The sequence below is a fragment of the Diabrotica virgifera genome, chromosome 10, assembly GCF_917563875.1.
Source record: "Diabrotica virgifera virgifera chromosome 10, PGI_DIABVI_V3a".
NCBI lineage: Eukaryota > Metazoa > Arthropoda > Insecta > Coleoptera > Chrysomelidae > Diabrotica > Diabrotica virgifera.
The window spans coordinates 35841882-35863707 of NC_065452.1; the positions used below are offsets into that span (position 1 = coordinate 35841882).

The following is a 21826-nucleotide window of genomic DNA, read 5'->3' on the forward strand; positions in this document are numbered from 1 at the left end:
ATTTTTAGATATAGCTTTTACAAAAAAAATTTACATTTTTTGTGATTCACGGAATAGAGCTAGCGACAGGAATCCAATTTCCTTGTGGATTTTACAAACCAAAATAATGAAAAATTTTGATCAATCAGCAATTTCTATCATCATTCTCTTTGCCTTATCCCTATGCAGGGTCGGCTTCCCTAATTGCATTTCTCCACACAATTCTATCTTGGGTCATATCAATGTCAATCCCCTTTACCAACCTGTCCTGCCTAATCGTCTCCCCCAGGTCTTCTTTGGTCTTCCTCTCCTACGTCTCGACGTTGAACATGACCAAACCATCTTAACCTATGCTCTCTCATTTTGGCATCAATTGGTGCCACACGTAGACTTTCCCTAATATACTCATTTCTAATTTTATCCTTCTTTGTCACTCCACTCATCCATCTAAGCATTCTCATTTCCGCCACATGTATTCGTTGTTCCTCTTTCTTCTTCACTGCCCAACATTCAGTTCCGTACATCATAGCCGATCTTATGGCTGTTTTATAGAATTTTCTCTTCAGCTTCATTGGAATTTTTCTGTTACACAACACACCACTCGCTTCTTTCCACTTCATCCATCCAGCCCTAATTCTACCGCATGCATCCCAGGTACTTAAAACTATTGCTTTTTACAATCAGTTCACCATCCAAAGATACCATTTTATTTGTTGTAACTCCATCTTTAAATGAACATTCCAAATACTCTGTTTTTGTCCTACTAAGTTTTAAACCTTTTTCCTCCAGAGCTAGCCTTCACTGTTCCAGTTTTTGTTCTAAGTCTCTTTCACTATTTCCTACTAACACGACATCATCATCATACATTAAGCACCATGGAATGTTACCCTGTAGTTTCGCTGTTATCTGGTCCAAAACTAATGAGAATAAATACGGACTAAGCACAGAGCCTTGGTGCAATCCTACTTTCAGCTGAAATTTATCAGTCTCTCCCACACCTAGTTGTTACTCCCTCATACATATCCCTCACAATCTTTACATATTCACCAGGGACTCCTTTCTTATTGAGTGCCCACCACAGAATCTCTCGAGGAACTCTATCATATGCTTTCTCAAGATCAATGAATACCATATGAGCGTTTGTTTCTTTACTCCTGTATTTTTCCATCAACTGCCTTATAATGAAAATTGCATCTGTTGTTGATCTGCCCTGCATAAAGCCAAATTGATTCTCGGATATTTCGGTCTCTTCACGTATCCGTCTATCAATTACTCTTTCCCATATTTTCATGGTGTGGCTAAGCAGTTTTATAGCCCTGTAGTTTGTACATTGTTGTATATCTCCCTGGTTTATGTAAACAGGTACCAGTATACTGCTTGTCCATTCGTCTGGCATTTGTCCAACTTCCATAATTCTATTAAATGGGCCTGCTAGCCACCTTGTTCCTGTCTCGCCCAATGCTCTCCATACTTCCCCAGGATTTCCAAAGTTACAAATATCCACTTCAAAAAACTTTATCGTTGACTGTTAATAATTTCAAATATATTTAAGTCGAGGCACAAAGCACATTTTAATTTTCAAATACATACAAACATTTGCATCTTACTTACAGCCTTGTAATATTATTCATCGGCTATTCATTTAAAAATGATACGTACAATAGTGCAATTATTCGATTCTATGAATGGGATAAAATTATGTAATGTGTGTAAACAAGCGAGTCGTGAAAGATTGAATAAACACAGGAAATGAAATAATGAAAAATAGATTTCTGCGCTCGTGTTCAACAAATTATGAAATGCATAAAACTGTCAAGAGCTGAAAAATATTAAATTAGAAAAATGTACATGCTGCGTGAATTTATCAAATAATACTTTTGAAACACTTTATTTTTGCCACTTGTCAATTAAACGTTTGTAAAATTTATTTTGTTGGTCACCGCACCCTTTTTTGGCTGCGGCAACTTTTTCACCTGAGGTTATTCAAAATTGTACGATGGTTTTAAAAAGAACTAATGCAAAATGAGTCTTCTTCTTCTTCGTCTAGCCAGTCACGTCCGCATTTGAACATAAGCCTCTTTAAGTCTTCCTTTCTATTGTTTTTTGTTGTACGCTACTTGTAGCCAATTTTTTCCGGCAGTCCGTTTCAGCCGTGTGAAGTTGGCACCTCTAAATACGATTTTTTCAAAAATGTTTTTATTTTTTAATTGACCATCAAATGTCCACTCTTGTCTAGCAAAAATTTTTTTTTGTCCACCTTTTGTTTACGAGATACTAAAAAAACGTGAAATAAAGCCCAACACCCCGAAGTCAAAAAAACGTCGTAAAAACTGATACGTTTGATTGCCCAACTGTTGTCCACACTTGTCCATGCATTTTTTTTAATTGTCCACCTTTTATTTATTTAAATTAGCAATAATTATCGTTTGTTAGTAAAAATGTCAAAAAATGAGAATTTTTGGAAAAATTTTTTTCACGTTTGATTGTCCGTCGAATGTCCACCCTTGTCCAGCAAAAAATTTTTTGTCCACCTTTTGTTTACGAGATACTAAAAAAACGTGAAATAAGGCCCAACACCCTGAAGTCAAAAAAACGTCGTAAAAACTGATACGTTTGATTGTCCAACTGTTGTCCACACTTGTCCAGGCATTTTTTTTAATTGTCCACCTTTTATTTATCTAGATTAGCAATAATTATCGTTTGTTAGTAAAAATGACAAAAAATGAGAATTTTTGGAAATTTTTTTTCACGTTTGATTGTCCATAGAATGTCCGCCCTTGTCCAGCAATAATTTTTTTTGTCCTCCTTTTGTTTACGAGATACTCAAAAAACGTGAAATAAGGCCCAACACCCCGTAGTAAAAAAAACGTCGTAAAAACTGATATGTTTGATTGTCCAACTGTTGTCCACAGTTGTCCAGGCATTTTTTTTAATTGTCCACCTTTTGTTTATTCAAACTAGCAATAATTATTGCTTGTTAGTAAAATGCCAAAAAATGAGAATTTTTGAAAATTTTTGAAATTTTTTTTCACGTTTGATTGTCTGTTGAATGTCCACCCTTGTCCAACAAAAAGTTTTTTTGTCCACCTTTTTTGAAAAAAATAGTTGAAAAAGATTTTTTGGACTAACAGCTTTGGATTGTCCAATAGTTGTTCATTCGTGTCCAGACAGTTTCATTACTTGTGAAACATTGGTTTTTTCTCTGCAATATTTTTTAGTTTGGTAGCAACAATGGATCATGAATGCGAATTCCAAAAAATGATATTTTTATTCAACGCCGTGTAGGAAAGGTTACTTTTCCACACGCTCGAGCGATGCAATATTCGCATTTTAACACATTGTTTTAGAAAATGATACATATATTTGACCCATAATAAGGCCAAGCACCTGGACTTTGAAAAAAGGTCGTAAAAACTAATAGATTTGACTGTCCAACTGATGTCTAGACATATTTTGGCATTTTTTTTTATTTGTACACTTTCTATTTTTCTTTTTTTTTTTGTTGATCGCAATTGCGATCTTAGCGCAAAAGCTATGAACAGGCAACTTGCTCATCAGTTATAGTTATTTGTAAAAGTGTTCAATTCATTTTCTAAAATATATATACTTAAAAATATTCAATTTAATTATATTACATGTAAAATAGTTCAGTTTTTTGTCCGCAGCATGGACGAAAGTGAGATTTTTAGCCTGTGTTCGAATAAATATATCTTCGCATCATGGACAGAATTTTTTATTCACTCGTATGATTATTTCATGTGTACATACGAACACAACTTTTCACACATCCAAAAAAAAGCATTTTCATGCTTCAGCCACAAAAAGCGTGATTTTTGTACGTGTGCGTAACGCAAAATCACAATTTTTGAGCCTTCACGTTTTAACAGTATCTCGTAAACAAAAGGTGGACAAAAAAAAATTATTGCTGGACAAGGGTGGACATTCTATGGACAATCAAACGTGAAAAAAAAATTCCAAAAATTCTCATTTTTTGTCATTTTTACTAACAAACGATAATTATTGCTAATTTAAATAAACAAAAGGTGGACAATTAAAAAAATGCCTGGACAAGTGTGGACAACAGTTGGACAATCAAACGTATCAGTTTTTACGACGTTTTTTTGACTTCGGGGTGTTGGGCCTTATTTCACGTTTTTTTAGTATCTCGTTAACAAAAGGTGGAAAAAAAAATTTTTCTGGACAAGGGTGGACATTCGAAGGACAATCAAACGTGAAAAAAAAATTTACAAAAATTCTCATTTTTTGACATTTTTACTAACAAACGATAATTATTGCTAATTTAAATAAATAAAAGGTGGACAATTAAAAAAATGCCTGGACAAGTGTGGACAACAGTTGGACAATCAAACGTATCAGTTTTTACGACGTTTTTTTGACTTCGGGGTGTTGGGCCTTATTTCACGTTTTTTTAGTATCTCGTAAACAAAAGGTGGACAAAAAAAATTTTTGCTGGACAAGAGTGGACATTTGATAGACAATTAAAAAATAAAAAAAAATTTGAAAAAATCGTATTTAGAGGTGCCAACTTCACACGGCTGTCCGTTTCAGATCATCTGTCCATCTCATAGGAGGTATGCCTCTGGATCTTTTGTTTTGGTATGGTCTCCACAGTCTTCAGGTTAGAATTGTTCTGTGCCATTTGTTTAGATCGCTCCTGAGTATTGTTCTCATTATTTTTCTTTCAAATTTCAAAAGGCTATCTTCCTCTTTCTTCTTAATCGTCGTTGTTTCCATCCCATATGTATCAACAGGTCTTATTAAGGTCTTATATAGGATATAGGTTCATCTTTGTTCTCTTACTTAAAGTTTTGTTCCTCAACAGATTGCTATTAATTCCGTATGTTTTTTGCCTTTCAGAATTCTTTCCTCTGTTCTCTCTAGCGAATAATGAATACAATTTCAAATTTATGGTTCTGTGTTATTAGATATTTCTGAGCTGTTGTGTCGTCCTTCCCTATCGTCATGTATTTTGTTTTGTGCTGGTTTATCTCTAGCCCTATTCTCTTCGCTTCCATATCTAATTTCTTCCTTCTTTATATATAGTGTGTTTATTTCATTATTTCGAAATAAAAATGGTAATCGTTGTATTGTGTCAAATCCCATATTGTAAGAACGAGGATTATGAGGGGAATCCAAATATCGTCGGTATATTACGAAAACCAGATAAATGTCGAAATACTGAAATCGAGAAAAAACGTTTTTAAAGTTTAGTGCTTTATTTTGAATTAAGCGTACCAGTTGTGTTTGATATTCGATATGCTAGTGAAAGATGCATATATCAGAAATAATATTCTATCATTAGTTTGAGCAAGTTAAGAGACCTAGCTGATTAAACCTAAATTTAAGATCGAGGTGCGATCACTTACCTGGTTTTACCTGTAAATCAAAATAAATCACACTGTATTAAAGACACTTATCACCTTTTTACTGAATATGGCAGATTTAAAGCAGTAGAAATATATTGTTGTCCGGCAAATATATATGTGCGCTTAGTTGGTTTTACATGCAACACAACTTTGATTTTATGGAAGTAAGTAGCGATATATTGTTTTATTTGAAAATGAAAAGTTGGTTAGGTGTAACTTATTTGTTTATTACACAAATTATCTGCTGAATGGTACGTCGTATCATTTATTGGGTTTTACCTGTATGTAGAGCGTAAAAAGCTGAGAATTTTGGTATACTTAACTCAATATTTTAAAATTTGTCATTTATCTGGTTTTCGCAGTATACAGACGATATGAGAAAATATACAGGGTCTCCTATTTAAAAAAAATTGTATGTTTACCACATAGTTATTAAAAACCCTGTAGAATTCGGCATATTTGCCAGCCTGGAGAATATCATTGCCTACATTTTTTTCTAAATAACTTTTTTGGATATTTTATATTTTATATCATGATGGAATGATCTACCAAAGTCGCACAAAAAACTCACCCTGTATATAAACAGCCCCTTTTGCGATGTATTTCCTTTTATTATTCATTACTAACACTCGCATTACATCTAAAATTCAAGGCATTATTTATAAAAAAAACAATAAAGATGAGAATGCATTGATTGGTTATTATTTCCCAGCATATGCGATTACGTATCTGATGACATATCCCAATTCAAGTGGATCAAAATATACAGGGTGTCCTATTAAAATTAAGTAGTTTTGCTTTACCACGTAGTTTAATCATCCTGTAGAATCTAATACTTTCCAATCCTGCAGAATATCATTGTCTACATTTTGTCTAAATAACTTTTTTCTACGGCCATGCTAAAATAGTCACTTTCCCGCACGCATTTCCTTTCCGAAAGTGGCACCTTCCCGCACTAGTGCGGTAAAGTAGAATACCTTGTAATATGGCTTTGTAATATATTATAAACAGGGTGAGTCATGAGGAACTGTACATACTCCTACCTCGTATAGAGGCTCCTATGGGGAATAACAAATGACCATTAAAAAGTGTCTGCTCCCCTTGTTTAATAATATACAGGGCGAGTTTCGCATTTTGACAGAAATTTATATTCGTCATAATATTTGAACGGTCAGATCGATGTGTCTCTTATTTTGGTCAATCGTTACACTATTACCACCTAATCAATTGATTTATTCAAACTAGAAAAAAATCAGGTCCGGCTTTAAAAAATTAGTTCGTTTGGGTCTTGGAAAAAATTTCACCCTGTATACGCTTTTTGAAAACTCTAATATGAATTTTACAAATTAGACAAATAGGCAATTAAACGGCATATTTATTTTTTTCCCCACACGATTACTTAATTTTTTATAAAAAAATCAAATTTGACTATGAATTAAAAGTTTGGTAAAGTAAACCATAGATTTTAAAAAATTAACTTTTATTACAAAAATTATTTATTTTAACAAATATTTGATTTATGTTACCACCCAATCAACTGATTTATTTAAACTAGAAAAAAATCAGGTCCGGCTTTAAAAAATTAGTTCGTTTGGGTCTTAGAAATAATTTCACCCTGTTTACGCTTTTTGAAAACTCTAATAAAAATTTTACAAATTAGACAAATAGGCAATTAAAATGGCATATTTATTTTTTCCCCACATGATTACTTAATTTTTTATAAAAAAATCAAAGTTGACTATGAATAATAATTAAAAGTTTGGTAAAGTGAACCATAGATTTAAAAAAACTTACTTTTATTACAAAAATTAATTTTTTTTAACAAATATTTAATTTATGTTACCATCCAATCAACTGATTTATTCAAACTAGAAAAAAATCAGGCCCGGATTTAAAAAATTATTTCGTTTTGGTCTTAGAAAAAATTTTACCCTGTATACGCTTTTTGAAAACTCTAATATGAATTTTACAAATTAGACAAATAGGCAATTAAAATGGCATATTTATTTTTTCCCCACACGATTACTTAATTTTTTATTAAAAAATCAAATTTGTCAAAATCGGAATTTTAACCTAAAAATGAAAAAAAAAGATGAAATCACGGTTTAACTTGCTACAACGTTCCATTTTAATTTTTTTTTCTGAAATTTTTACAACACATATCTCTTACCATTGTAAAGACTATGACAATTGTTGTAGACTTTCAGTCTTCTTCTCGTAAAAGTTATGAATTTTTAAAAATAAAAGGTGCAGATTCGTGAATTGCAAAGTTAAATCGCAAAAATTAAGTGAAAAAATTTAAAATTTATCTATTTGATCACGTCTATGTTAAATTATAGAGTCCAAAGAGAAGTGTTATGGGGAGTTTTAGATCTAGACATGTTATAGAAAAAAAAATGGTAAAACTTTTAATTTTAAGAAAAACGTTGTTTAATTTTTTTATTTTTATGGTAAAATTGCGATTTTGACAAATTTGATTTTTTAATAAAAGATTAGGTAATCGTGTGGGGAAAAAATAAATATGCTATTTTAATTACCTATTTGTCTAATTTGTAAAATTCATATTAGAGTTTTCAAAAAGCGTATACAGGCTGAAATTTTTTCTAAGACCCAAACGAACTAATTTTTTAAAGCCGGACCTGATTTTTTTCTAGTTTGAATAAGTCAGTTGATTAGGTGGTAATAGTGTAACGATTGACCAAAATAAGAGACACATCGATCTGACCGTTCAAAAATTATGACGAATATAAATTTCTGTCAAAATGCGAGACTCGCCCTGTATATTATTAAACAATGGGAGCAGACACTTTTTATTGGTCATTTGTTATTCCCCATAGGGGCCTCTATACGACGTAGGAGTATGTACAGTCCCTCATGACTCACCCTGTATGTTACAGTTTAAGTTGATTATATAGTTGGAGTCGACTATTCTTAGTTCGAGTCAACTCAAATGGCTGGTTTTAGTAAAAGTTGATTTTAAATATAAAATGAAGATTTTTATTCAACATATCCTAGTAAAAGTAGACTTCAACTAGAAAAAGTATACTCTTCCCAATGCCATTTTAGTAATAGTTGATTCTTTAACAACATAAACATACACAACCGATTGTAGAAATAAAATGTTACTGGGTATGTTCAAATCGTGATAAGTAGTTAAAACACTCGAAACAAAGAGATGCGCACTCATCAAAAAAGCACGTGAGATTCTACATTTACTGAATCGATCCAGGAATAGTCAACTAGTAAGAGTTGATTCTCTTTTTCCCGCGATCTACTTTTACTAACAAGAGTTAAGAAGAGTCTACTTCAACTAGTAAAAGTTGAGTTAAATTTTTCAAATCAACGCTTACTGCTCGTTTTAGTTTGATTCACTCGAACTAGGAATAGTAAACTGTTTTAATGAAATTAACGCGATAATTCTTTGAAAAAGAATTATGTATTTTGACATAATATTTAAAAGTCACATTAGTAGACAATAACAATGGTTTTGAATCGTCGCCATGGAAACCAATTTTATTTTATTGAAAACTTGGTTTTGACAACCTTGTCAGAAAAAGTATTAAACAATTCAAGGATCAGCTTGCATCAGTGATACATTTGCAAAATACCACTAATTGCTCGTTTACATTTAATATTACCAAGAAAGAAGTAAACCCTTCTTGTTTTTCCAAATGATTAAATTTGCATACATTTTTTGAATTACGTACTCTTGTATGTTGTATTTTCTCGTAAATAAAAATTGATATAAGTCTATTTGTTGTGGCTGTTTTCCAAACGTACGGCCGTAGAAAAAATATTGTTCCTAACTCATGTGGAAAGTGTCTTTCCCGCACTCGACTGTTTGCCCGAACTTCGCTATCGCGTCGTTCGGGTCAACGGCAGTCGCGTGCGGGAAAGTATCACTTTCCGCAACTAGTTGGAAAATAACTATTTTGGTATGGAGAAAAATATACGGCGGAAAAACTATAAATGGCATATGGACACGCAGAACAAACCAAGAATTAAAAGAACTATACAAAGAGCCTGACATAATAGCAATCATAAAGACACACGGATTAAGATGGATGGGACGCTTGCAGATAATGTCTTAAACAGGATACCAAAGTGCCTCTTAACCAGTGCAATAGGAGGAAAGAAGAGAATAGGAAGACCAAGGTCAAGATGGAAAGCGGAAGTCCAGGAAGATATCAGATTAAAAGTGACCAACTGGGAAAGAAAATCAAGGAACAGAAATGAATGGAGAAGAATAGTCAACCAAGCCGTGGGCCTCCTAGACCTGTAGTGCTAATGTATTGTTAACTTTTTTGGATATTCTGTACCATAATGAAATTGTCTACCAATGTCGCACTTAAAACACACCCTGTATATAGACCGGTCTAGTTAGACTCAAAAATAGGAGTGAGGTTACAATAATTACCATCTAGCTGAAAATTGGCAGGATTGTTCAAAATACCATCATAAATGAAATCTAAAAAGTCCTCATAAATCCGACCCGAGCTAAAAAATTTACGCGGGGTCAAAGGTCACCAAGTATGGTTTTTAGCGATTTTCAGCGAAACGGTAAATTTTATCATAAAACTAGTTTTAACAAAAAAATGTAGATCAGATAATTATCTATAAAAAATATCTTAATACTTTTTTTCGTAAGAGCCACCGTTTTTGAGATACAACGATTCAAAGAGTTGAAAGAGTTCTAATCGTCATAATAAATATGTATTAGTACACCACGTATATACATCACTGAAGCTGTAGTGTAATACAAGTAAACATAATATTCTATCGGTCAACTTAACTTATATTACACATAATAATATAAGATACTATAAATATAATAATGTTTCTACTTTACAGCTTGCGGTCTACCGCAAGCGAGGGATGCAATGTATAAGCTGTATTATATTACAGTGCCAACAAAAAAATCTTTACAAGTGAATGTAACGCGAAAATAATAAGAATTATTATTTCAATTTTACGACTTATTCCCAACAAAAATAGTAAATTGATTGACAAAGTATTAACTTATAATAATTCTTCTTACTTATGCGTCTTATTCAATTTGTAACGATGGGTTTTGTCGGAAAAAACACGTTCTATCGGTACGTCGGCTAATCTAATCACCCTACCTATTCTTTTCTCAGAAGGGTTTAAACATATAATGAAAGCCAACTTTCTACGCAAAATGTTTATTGTTAAGTACTAATAAACATTTCAATGTACAATAAACTTTATACAAATTTAGTTTGTTTACTATTATGCAAATAACACCGTTATCTTCCTGGGTGGCGAAATCCTTCAGGTAGATGACACCCTCGGTATTAATTAGTCTTGAGTCTAGTAGGTACTACCCCGGAGTGAAAATACGTGTTAAACCTAATATATTACTTGAATTTGCTGAAGTTTTTAAAAACTAATTCAACTCCACAAGAAATTATTTCCAACAGAATTAGTTTTCTTCTCTCTATGTATGGAGCGCCTAAAAAGAGCCACGCGTCTACGTGCTTAGATAAGTTTCGATATGCATGTTTCTTCAAAAATACTAGAAATAAGAAACAAGTGCAGTTATCTTGCCTTTCTCCAACCTCAGCGGCTGCTCATCAACATCTTTTTCGGGTATATTACCAAGTTCAAGTGTGGCTTGGTTATCAGCTAGATCCAAAAGACTGGGGATGGAAATTAGTCGACAGTTCATTAGAACCAATTCAAACTTTACTCCCACCTGCGCCGGAAAAACTCCTGAACACAATTTTTTGCAACTGTAAAAAGGGATGTAGCGCTAAATGTGGTTTCAAAAAAGTTGGACTGTTTTGTTCGGTAGCATACACTAATTGTCAAAACCGGTCGTGCTCCATTGTTGAATCATCAACAATTGAGGATTCATTTGATTCTATCGAAGAGCCATGCCATGTGTCATTATTGGCGCAATTTACTTGCATCCAGGATGAACAAGAAGAAGAGGAACAAAACGAAGAAGAAGAAGAACTAGAAGGTGAAGAAGAAGAAGAAAAAGAACAAGAAGAAGAAGAAGCAGAAGTATTAGAAAATTATGAACCAGCTGGATAAATTTCCTTTTTTTTTTAATTTATACCGCTTTTTATAACTTTTATCATTTTTAACCCTTGCCAATATCAATTATTCAATAGCTTCAAATTAAACAGAATCATAACAGATCCGTGGAATAGGCCTACTAGTGAAACCACGTTAAAAAATGCGCTAAGTACACTACCTCAAAAGTAGTGTGGAAACGTGTGCGCATATTATGACGATTACAACTTTTTGAATCGTTGTACCTATCTCTAAAACGGTGGCTCTTAGGAAAAAATATAATAAGACATTTTTTATAGATAATTATCTAATCTATATTTTTTGTTAGAACTAATTTTATGATAAAACTTACCGTTTCGCTGAAAATCGCTAAAAACTATATTTTATGACCCTTGACCCCGCGTACTTTTTTTTAGCTCGGGTCGGATTTATGAGGACTTTTTAGATTTCATTTATGATGGTATTTTGAACAATCCTGCCAATTTTTAGCTTGATGGTAATGTTTGTAACCTCGGATGTGTAAGTTGACTGGAGTAATATAAAAAGTCCTCTTTTTGAGATGTATTTCCTGGTTTATTCATTATTAACACACACATTATATCTAAAAGTCATGGTATAAAAAACAATGAAGATGACAATGTATTGGTTGGTTATTATTTCCAAGCATATGTCATTACGTATCTGATGACATATTGTTCCCAATTCAAGTGGATCAAAATAAACCTGCAACGATGTCGCGTTTCTCGGAATAACTGACGATTCTTGTTTTGTGTTCGCAGGAAAATTGTTTCTTAGGAGGTCACGTTGTTTATACTCAACTTCCTTCTAATTGATAGCACCTGAAGATGATCCAAACCAAAAACCAATCCAACCGACCGTGATATTCACATATTTATGTATATGGAAAATTTAAATTTTAAAATTGGGAGAATTGGCATATAATTTAGTTATTTTAGAATCTGCATGGTGTGTCTGTGTCGTTATTACCATTTCCGATTTTGGACCTCTCAGCATTAGCAAGAGCGCCACAAGACAGTTTACGTTACCATAATAATTAGTTATTTTAGAATCTGCATGGTGTGTCTGTGTCGTTATTACCATTTCCGATTTTGGACCTCTCAGCATTAGCAAGAGCGCCACAAGACAGTTTACGTTACCATAATAAGTATCATTCATTTTTTAATATTGCCCTAACCTGTAATAATGCATTATTTGTGAGCCAAAAAATTACTTAAGTAAAACTTCTTAAGGTTTTTTTCTAGAGAACCTAAACCTCGAATTTTGAATATGGGTGCCTTAGCATTAACGGCTTATCTTATTTTTAAGGGTGAATTTTAGGGTAATGATAATATCAATATGAAATAAAAGAATCTATGAAATAAAAGAATATTAATAATTTAAAATAAATACTTGCGTTAAGTAGATAGGTACACACGTAATCAAAATGAATGTAGAATTTGATTAACTTAGATAATGAACTTAGAGACAAAAAAAAATGAAGAGTTCACATAAAATCTTATTTTTGTTTTCCTGAAAAGTTTGTGATTTCAGGGTTATAGCAGTAATGAAGTCGGGGTGCGACCTATATTTATAGATTTGGGGCAACCATAGAATTGACAAATATATACCCATACTGGTGTTCGTATTCATTGATATACGAACAGCTGATTATAAATAAACAATTTATAATTTTTCCAATCACTTTTAGGTATAAAATACGCCAGCATATTTGATAGAACTACGAAACAGAATAGACCAGGGAGCATCTGTAAAAATATTAGTACATTTGGATGTTGAGAGATGACTTATATTTTTTTTTACAGAAATCATCACCACATTTTGCACTTCCAGTGCTTTCTTATCTGGTGTTGGTTTCCATTCAGTTAACTTACATATTTATCTTTCATCCTCCATCCTTACCACCACGTGGCTAGCCCATCTCCGTTTCAATCAGCAGGGCTCTATCCTCAACATCTGCAACTGTGGATTATGATTCTAGTCCAGGGCGCATCTGTTTTCAGATGGGAATTGAGAGGTGACTCATATTTTTTTGCAGAAATTGCTTGGAATTAACTCATATAATAATAATTGAGTTATCCTACCACTCAAAAAGGTCCGGAACATTGTTTAAATATTCAAAATGTCAAAAAATTAAGGAAAAATTCGATTTTTTTATTCGTTTTTTTATTATAACTTTAAAAGTATTCATTTCCGAGAAAAGTTGCACTGACATAAAAGTTGCGTAATTAAATTTCCTACAACATAGGATTAGTTAAAAATTTAAAAAATTGTCACCCTTGTTGCAAAATAGCAATAATTTCGAAAAAACATAAAAAACAAGTATGTATTCGCATTTTACGTTTTTCAACCATTTATGCTACACTTAGGGCCTTCATATTTCATCCAGAAAAAATCTATGATATATAAAAACGTTACTGCAAATTTCATTAAGATCTGTTTAATAGATTTTGCAAAAGAAATTTTGCAATCCAGCTTTCGCAAAAAAATTCATTTTTTCAAAATGTTGCAGGAATGAAAATAAAGCAGACAGCAAGTTGAATTTTTTTTACCTATAGAAGAATACTGTACCTTTCACTTGCAATTTTCAAAATTAAAATGGGTTAACTACCAAAGCGTCAGGATTTTTTTAAATAAACAATAATTTTTGGTGCTACGCGCATGACAGCGGATACGTTTGCTCTGATTGGGCATTCCAACGACCTTTGATAATGATTGATAAATTTTAATTTTTATTACATTTAGATATAAATAGATAAATTTGTTTATTGCAAATTAAAAATACATACCCTGCCTTTGACATAACACCTTTTTAGCAAAAACTTTCTTTGTTCATATACTTTAACTTAGAGAATAAAAGTTTATTATTTTTAAACATATGCAATTATTTAAACAATATTTCACAAACAATACTCAAATTAAGTAGTTTGATTTTTGTGGAATTAAAATATTAAAATACAACAAAATAAAGAGCAAGAAAATAATATATTAGATAAAGATAGGAAAAAATTTTGGTGGAAATCAACTTGTGTGAATCGAACACCGCTGTCCTGCGCGTAGCACTAAAAATTAATGTTTATTTAAAAAAAATTCCTGACACCGTGGTAGTTAACTGATTTTAATTTTGCGAATTGCAAACGAAAGGTACAGTATTCTTCTACATTCTACATGGAAAAAAAATTCAACTTGATGTCTGCTTTATTTTCAGTCCTGCAACATTTTGAAAAAATGAATTTTTTTTGCGAAAGCTGCATTGCAAAATTTATTTTGCAAAATCTATTTAGCCGATCTTAATGAAATTTACAGTATTATTTTACTATATCATAAAGTTTTTCTGGGTAAAATATGAAGGTCCTAAGTGTAGCATAAATGGTTGAAAAACGTAAAATGCGAATACTTGTTTTTTTATGATTTTCTCGCAATTATTGCTATTTTGAAACAAGGGTGACAATTTTTTAAATTTTTAACTAATCCTATGTTGTAGTAAATTTAATTACGCAACTTTTATGTCGGTGCAACTTTTCTCGGAAATAAATACTTTTAAAGTTATAATAAAAAAACGAATAAAAAAATCGAATTTTTCCTTAATTTTTTGACATTTTGATTATATAAACAATGTTCACAACATCTCAAAACAGATGCGCCCTGAACTAGAACCATAATCCACAGTTACAGATGTTGAGGATAGAGCCCTGCTGATTGAAACGGAGATGGGCTAGTCACGTGGTGGTAAGGATGGAGGATGGAAGATAAATATGTAAGTTAACTGAATGAAAACCAACACCAGATAAGAAAGCACTGAAAGTGCAAAATGTGGTGATGTAATTAAGAACATGCAATGCGATTTTATAGAGATCACGTTCACAAAATGCCAGGACAAAGGTGAATTAACTCGGTAGGAATCAAAAGACCCGAAGACCAGTAGGCAGACTACCAAAGGTATGGTACGATAAGGTAATAAGAGCTTAGCTTCAGAGTAACATCTCAAAATTCTATTAAAAGAAGAATAAAGGAACAAAAGAATCAATTTTTCAGATATTTGTCAAGTAATATACAGGGTGTTTGGTAAAGAATGGGCCATAGCTTAACCTTAGATTCCTGAAGTTAAAATAGGTCGATTTAAGCTAACTTACCTTAGTACAAAAGAAATCTAAATTCGCCACCAAAAATGATGTATTACCCAGAGGGTGCCACGTACGTCTTTCAGTGCTCATTTAATACGTTCAGTTTTTTTTATCACCCACTCCACATACTTTTTGAATCAAAATTTTTATTGTCTTAATATATTTACTTAAAAATGGTATACTATATTCATCTTGCTAAACTCAACAGTTTTCGAGATAAACGCATTTTAAATCTGCGATACAACATATTTTTGTGCATAATATCATTGTAGTTAGACCCGAAAAAGAAAACTTGAAACCATAATAATTGTACCAGTTCTCATATTTATGTCATTGCATTGCAAATTCCATTTGAAGAAATTTGCGATACATTTTTGTAAATTTTTATGGTTTTAAGTTATTTTTCGGGTGTAACTACAATGATAATATACAAAAAATTATGTTGCCTCGCAGATTTAAAATGCGTTTATCTCAAAAACAGTTGAGTTTAACGAGATGAATGTACATTTTTTAAGTAAAAATATTAAGAGAAAAAAGTTTTGATTCAAGAAGTATGTAGAGTGGGTAATAAAAAAAATTGAACCTATTTAATGAGCGATGAAAGGCGTATGTGGCGCCCTTTGGGCAATACATCATTTTTGGTGGCAAATTTAGATTTCTCATCCCAAAAACCCCCCGCTTACCAAATTTCGTGTTATTATCCCATGTCTGTTAGGAAATATTCAAGAATAAATAAAATAAAAGTTTAACTTTGACACCCTGTATTTCGGTTATTATCAACTTTTGTACAAAGGTAAGTTAGCTTCTTAAATCGACCTATTTTAACCTCAGGAATCTAAGGTTAAGCTATGGCCCATTCTTTACCAAACACCCTGTATAAAAGTGTAAAAGTGGAAAAGTTTTTTTGATAATATGTACTTGATAATGATAGTAAAAATAATGAAAAGCGTTTCTCTTTCCGATATTAAAAAGCACTACAACTACTAACTACACCATTTGTCACACAGTTGTACTATTTTTTCATCGCATAAATCAGTGATTTTTCTATAAATAACGTTTCCTGAAAACTCGTGGGCAAATTTCTCTATTTAAATGTCACACACTGACTAATCTTATCAATAACAACAACCATTCTGTTTCTGTGATTCTGTGTGGATATTTTAAACTCATGAAAATGTCGTAAATTTGTAGGATCGACTTTCCAACAAACTTAACTCGTATGGCTGTCGCCACGTTCCCCAGGACTGTCTTAGCCTAAAAGGAATGAAAATTTGCCTGTGGTTCAGATTTCGAAGCAAAACCATCTTGTTACGTGTGTCTACTAAGTTGGCGATTTTTCTCCTCTTTTTTAGATCATTATTAAATATCGTCTTAGTAGTTGTCGAAGCATTTTAGTCTTCGCTTTGTCTTGCTTTAGTAATATGTAGACAAATATGTAGAAATGTAGATACTCTATAACACTATAAAACAGTGTTGAAATTATCGGGAATTGCGGTCTGTGGCTTAGATTGAAACTACATTTAATTCTGTTGAATTCGATATTTCGATGAGTATTTATTAATTTTTCATCTTCATCAGGAACAAACTACAAAATTAACTAACAGTTAGGTACAAACATAATATTACAATGATATAACTTACGAATTGTTGTAGGTATGTTATATAAAGCAATTTAACTTAAAGCTATGCATGTCGTTTCACGAGAACGTCGAGGGCGGCACTGAGTCAGGTATCTTTTCTCACATGTGTTAAGGGTCAAAAGTTCCAATATCGAGCCATCTGTGTGTTTGGAACTTTTGACCCTTAACACATGTGAGAAAAGATACCTGACTCAGTGCCGCCCTCGACGTTCTCGTGAAACGACATGCATAGCTTTAAGTTAAATTGCTTTATATAACATACCTACAACAATTCGTAAGTTATATCATTGTAATATTATGTTTGTACCTAACTGTTAGTTAATTTTGTAGTTTGTTCCTGATGAAGATGAAAAATTAATAAATACTCATCGAAATATCGAATTCAACAGAATTAAATGTAGTTTCAATCTAAGCCACAGACCGCAATTCCCGATAATTTCAACACTGTTTTATAGTGTTATAGAATATACTTGCACGGTCGATAAATACATCGGATTTCGAATCCAGTTCTGTAGAAATGTAGATATGTATTTAGTTAGGAAAAAGATGCGTATTCTTCCTAACCACGGGATCTATACCAGTGGCGGCTCGTGGTAATTTAAGGAGGGTGTTCAATTAAAGAATGTAATTATACAAACGGTGAATAAGCGCCGCAGGAGAAAAATTTTTGGGGCCTCGCCAAAAGATGTTCTGTAAAATGAAACCTATCTTTGACCCGATTAGTCAGGATGTCACACACATTTTTTATTTTGTGCAGAATATAATACCTACTGAATGATGGCGCTTCTTCGGTGGTGAAGGTGGAGGCAGAAGTTACGCATAATGAAATGGCTTTGTCAAAACTGTTTAAAATCCGTTTATTTTAACGGCATCCAAAGACCGAGATTGAAATTATAGTTTTATTCTTTGAAAATACTAAACATGGAAAACAAAATAAAGAATGTAGTTTATCACACCCACATAATCACTAAGTTTTTCTATATTGTTCAACTTTAAAACGATGTTTAAACTTTTTGTTTCTTATTGCACATTCTTGTACCAAGTTTATCTCCGGCCAAGTTAGTCCATTCTTTTTATAAGAAGTCGATTTTCAAAACTATTTGCATTTTCTTTTATAAACTTCACGGAATAAGGCTCCACCATCCTAAAAAGACTACCTACCAATATTGTATTTAATAAAATCCCACAACAGAAAATGCCAAACTGTGAATCGAAACGCTTCGCCCCGGTCTCTGTGTGCAGTGCACAAATGGTCAATGTTTTAAGATAGGAGAATCCCTGGTTCACGGATTTAAGAGCTCTCGTTCTTCTATAGCAGGGGTGGGCAAACTTTTTTTAATAAGGGCCACAAAAGGTTTTTGGTCTATTACCAAGGGCCGCAATGTGTTCGAATTTTTAACTTGGGGGGGGGGGGGATGTTAATTTTTTTAATTTGTTTGAAACTATGGTAGAATTATTTTATTTTTAAATTAAGTAAACGTATTCAGTACAATTCAAATAATATCCGCAAAAAACGTTTCAAGACCAACTATTGAAAAATAAGCCAACGGTGGCAAATTTTTACCGACACCCAACAAAATGAATTTTTCAGTAGACATCAGAACTCGTTATTGGATCATATGAAACAAAAAATTCAAAAATATTTTATTAGCTCATAAGTTTCTCGAGATAACACTGTCGAGTTTTTTTGTTTTGACGATTTTTGCGTTTTTGATATCACTCAGAAGTGAAAATACCGAAATAGTGAAAATCAACACATTTGTTATTGATAACTCATGAAATGTCTAAAGAAAATGTATGAAAAGTTTCCGGTGGATCTGTCAAGTAGCCTTTGAGTTACAATGTCCACCGACTATAAAAAGCAGTTGAGCAGTTTTGAGATTTTGAGAAAAACACGTTTAGTTTTGACAACTTTTATTTTCAATTTCTTCTGTCTGTCAAATCGTAAAGTGATGCACATCGGAATATGTTTTTAAATCGCAGAGTAATTTAAAAAAAAATGGAACAGCTGTTGACCGTTTCTCACTACGCTCAACAAGCTGCTGCAAAGCGAGTCGAAGCGGTAGGGATATTAAACATGCTGTATTTCTGGTAGTTTTCCTACGGTCAAACTGAAATTTTCAGAGAATATTTTTGAAATTATATATTTTCATACAAAATAATAAAAACATCGAAAATTTCAAAAATTTTCAAACAATATCCCTACCCCCTATACCACATTCGCACTTATTTAAGCACGGTATTCGCCGCAAATATACAGTAGGGTGTTTCATTGAGAAACGGGAATACTTAAATTGTGAATAGAGGTCACTAAGGCGGATCTAGATATACTACATTTATTGCCTCAATGATTTGTATAACTGAGTTACAGGGTGTTTTATCGATTTTGCCATGTCTTTCTGGAAGCACAACTTTAGAACCACCTTGTATATTTTTTGATATTTGACATAGACATCTCTCATTTAAAATCCAAACCACCCAACTTCTAATCACAAGAATAATCCAGATCCGGACTAAACAAAATTATTGGGAAATAATTGGACTAATTCTTTCTTTTTTATGATCAACGAATAGTTTGAATTTCATTACAAAAGTTTCATTTTGCGATCAACACTTATAAATTTAGCAAAGTAGCAGTGTTTAATTTCTAAATAATTCCCTCCCCTAATTCACAGCATCTTTTAAGAACCTTTTCTAAACTTAATTATCGAATATGATTGTTGATTGTGGTATAAGACATCAGTATGTTATGTCTCTAACTCTTCCAAAAATGCTTTGAATTCGCGATGATTTAATCCCATTGAACTAATACAGTTATTAACAATATTAGCATTGTTTATCTACAGGGTTTAGTTATACAATGGTCTAGTTATACAATGATATTAGTTTTAATTGAAATGACGTTGTTCACTTGCAAAATATTTTTGCACAATATCTGATGATGGATTATGCAGTGAAGAATAATAACCTATGTTCTGGAAACTGTTGAACCTAATCTTTTAAGTTTTCTCAACGTTACAATATTTGCTCCTCTTAAATTTGGTTCTCCGTCAGTTGTTACTCTTACTAGGTGGTTAATTCAAAATTTTCCGCACAGTTCCTGACTACTTCGAAAATATCATTTTCATTTGTTGAAATTTCATGGATTTCATTGGGGGAGCCGATAAATCTCTGTGCCAAAAACCCAAATTTTTGCCCGCGTTATGTTAAAATTTGCGGAACAATCACCCGCTGCGAAAGTGATAATATTAATAGCTGCATTATCTATCTATATTTAATTATCAATATTAGCAATAACTAGAAAAAATCTTGAAATGAAAATAATTCAGTTTTTCTCACCGGGCTGCAAAAAAATGGCTAAGGGGGCGCATGCGGCCCGCGGGCCGCACTTTGCCCACCCCTGTTCTATAGGGTTACTGTATAGTGGCTGGGTTCAATTTGAATTCTGCACTTACCACGTGCATCTAGCGTAGCGGTGTTGTGCAAACAAATTATGTGATTAATAAATACAGTTATATTTTAATGATACTATAATATTTATGAGATTTAAGAAAAAATATTTTAATGATATTTATGAGATTTTCAAAAATATGTATTTTAATGAAATTTGATTGGGTGTTCACTGCACAAGTGAACCAATGGAGAAACCGCCCCTGATCTATACATATTATTCAGTTTTACTCAAGTAATTTTGAAAAACAAGATATTTTAATTATTTTTTAGCATATCAACTATTCAACTTCGGATTTTTGAAGTTAAAGTTCTTTAGGCGCGATAGGGAGTGAACTTTTATTATTCTGCGCGCATGCGCATAGACAGTATGTTATTCGTTGCTAAATCTTTTAAGTTATGTATGTATCAGTCCAAAAAAGGTGCGGAAAAAGTATATTAGTGTTTTTAGTAAATATATTTATTATAATATTTGTATTTTTGGATGTGTCTTCATCGGGAGTAAGATAATACGTATTATTAAAGCATTTTTATATTTAATACTTCACTTCGTCTATTTTTTTACCGTGATTTGTAATAATGTCCGAGAAACCGTGTAAACAAAGCCTTCGTAGCGTTATTGGTACAGCATTCGACTAGAGATCGAGAGGTCCCGGGTTCAAATGCGGACAATTGCTGTTAGACCAGGGCGGATCTGTAAAAATATTAGTACATTTGGACGTTAAGAGGTGACTCAAATTTTTTTGCAGAAATTGCTTGAAAATAAATCAAATAATAATATTTGAGTTATCCTCCCTCTCAAAAAGGTCCGGAACATTGTTTAAATAATCCAAATGTCAAAAAATTAAGGAAAAATTCGATTTATTTCTTGGTTTTTTGATTATAACTTTAAAAGTATTCATTTCTGAGAAAACTTGTACTGACATAAAAGTTGCGTAATTAAATTTCCTACAATATAGAATTGGTTAAAAATTCAAAAATTAGTCACCCTTGTTGTAAAATAGCAATAATTAGGAAACAACCATACAAAAACAAGTATTAGCATTTTACGTTTTTCAACTATTTATGCTACACTTAGGGACCTTCATATTTCAACCAGAAAACCTTCATGATACAGTAAAACAATACTGTAAATTTCATTAAGATAGGTTCAATAGATTTTGCAAAATAAATTTTGAAATCCAGC

General features: G+C 32.3%; 1 protein-coding gene across 2 annotated transcripts in view; it reads right to left on the reverse strand.

Annotated features, from left to right (window-relative positions):
* The window catches only part of LOC114332535 (transcriptional coactivator YAP1-A-like), a 453998-nt gene that overhangs the window by 81779 nt on the left and 350393 nt on the right, over positions 1-21826 (reverse strand). The gene's annotated exons all lie outside the window — the stretch shown is intronic.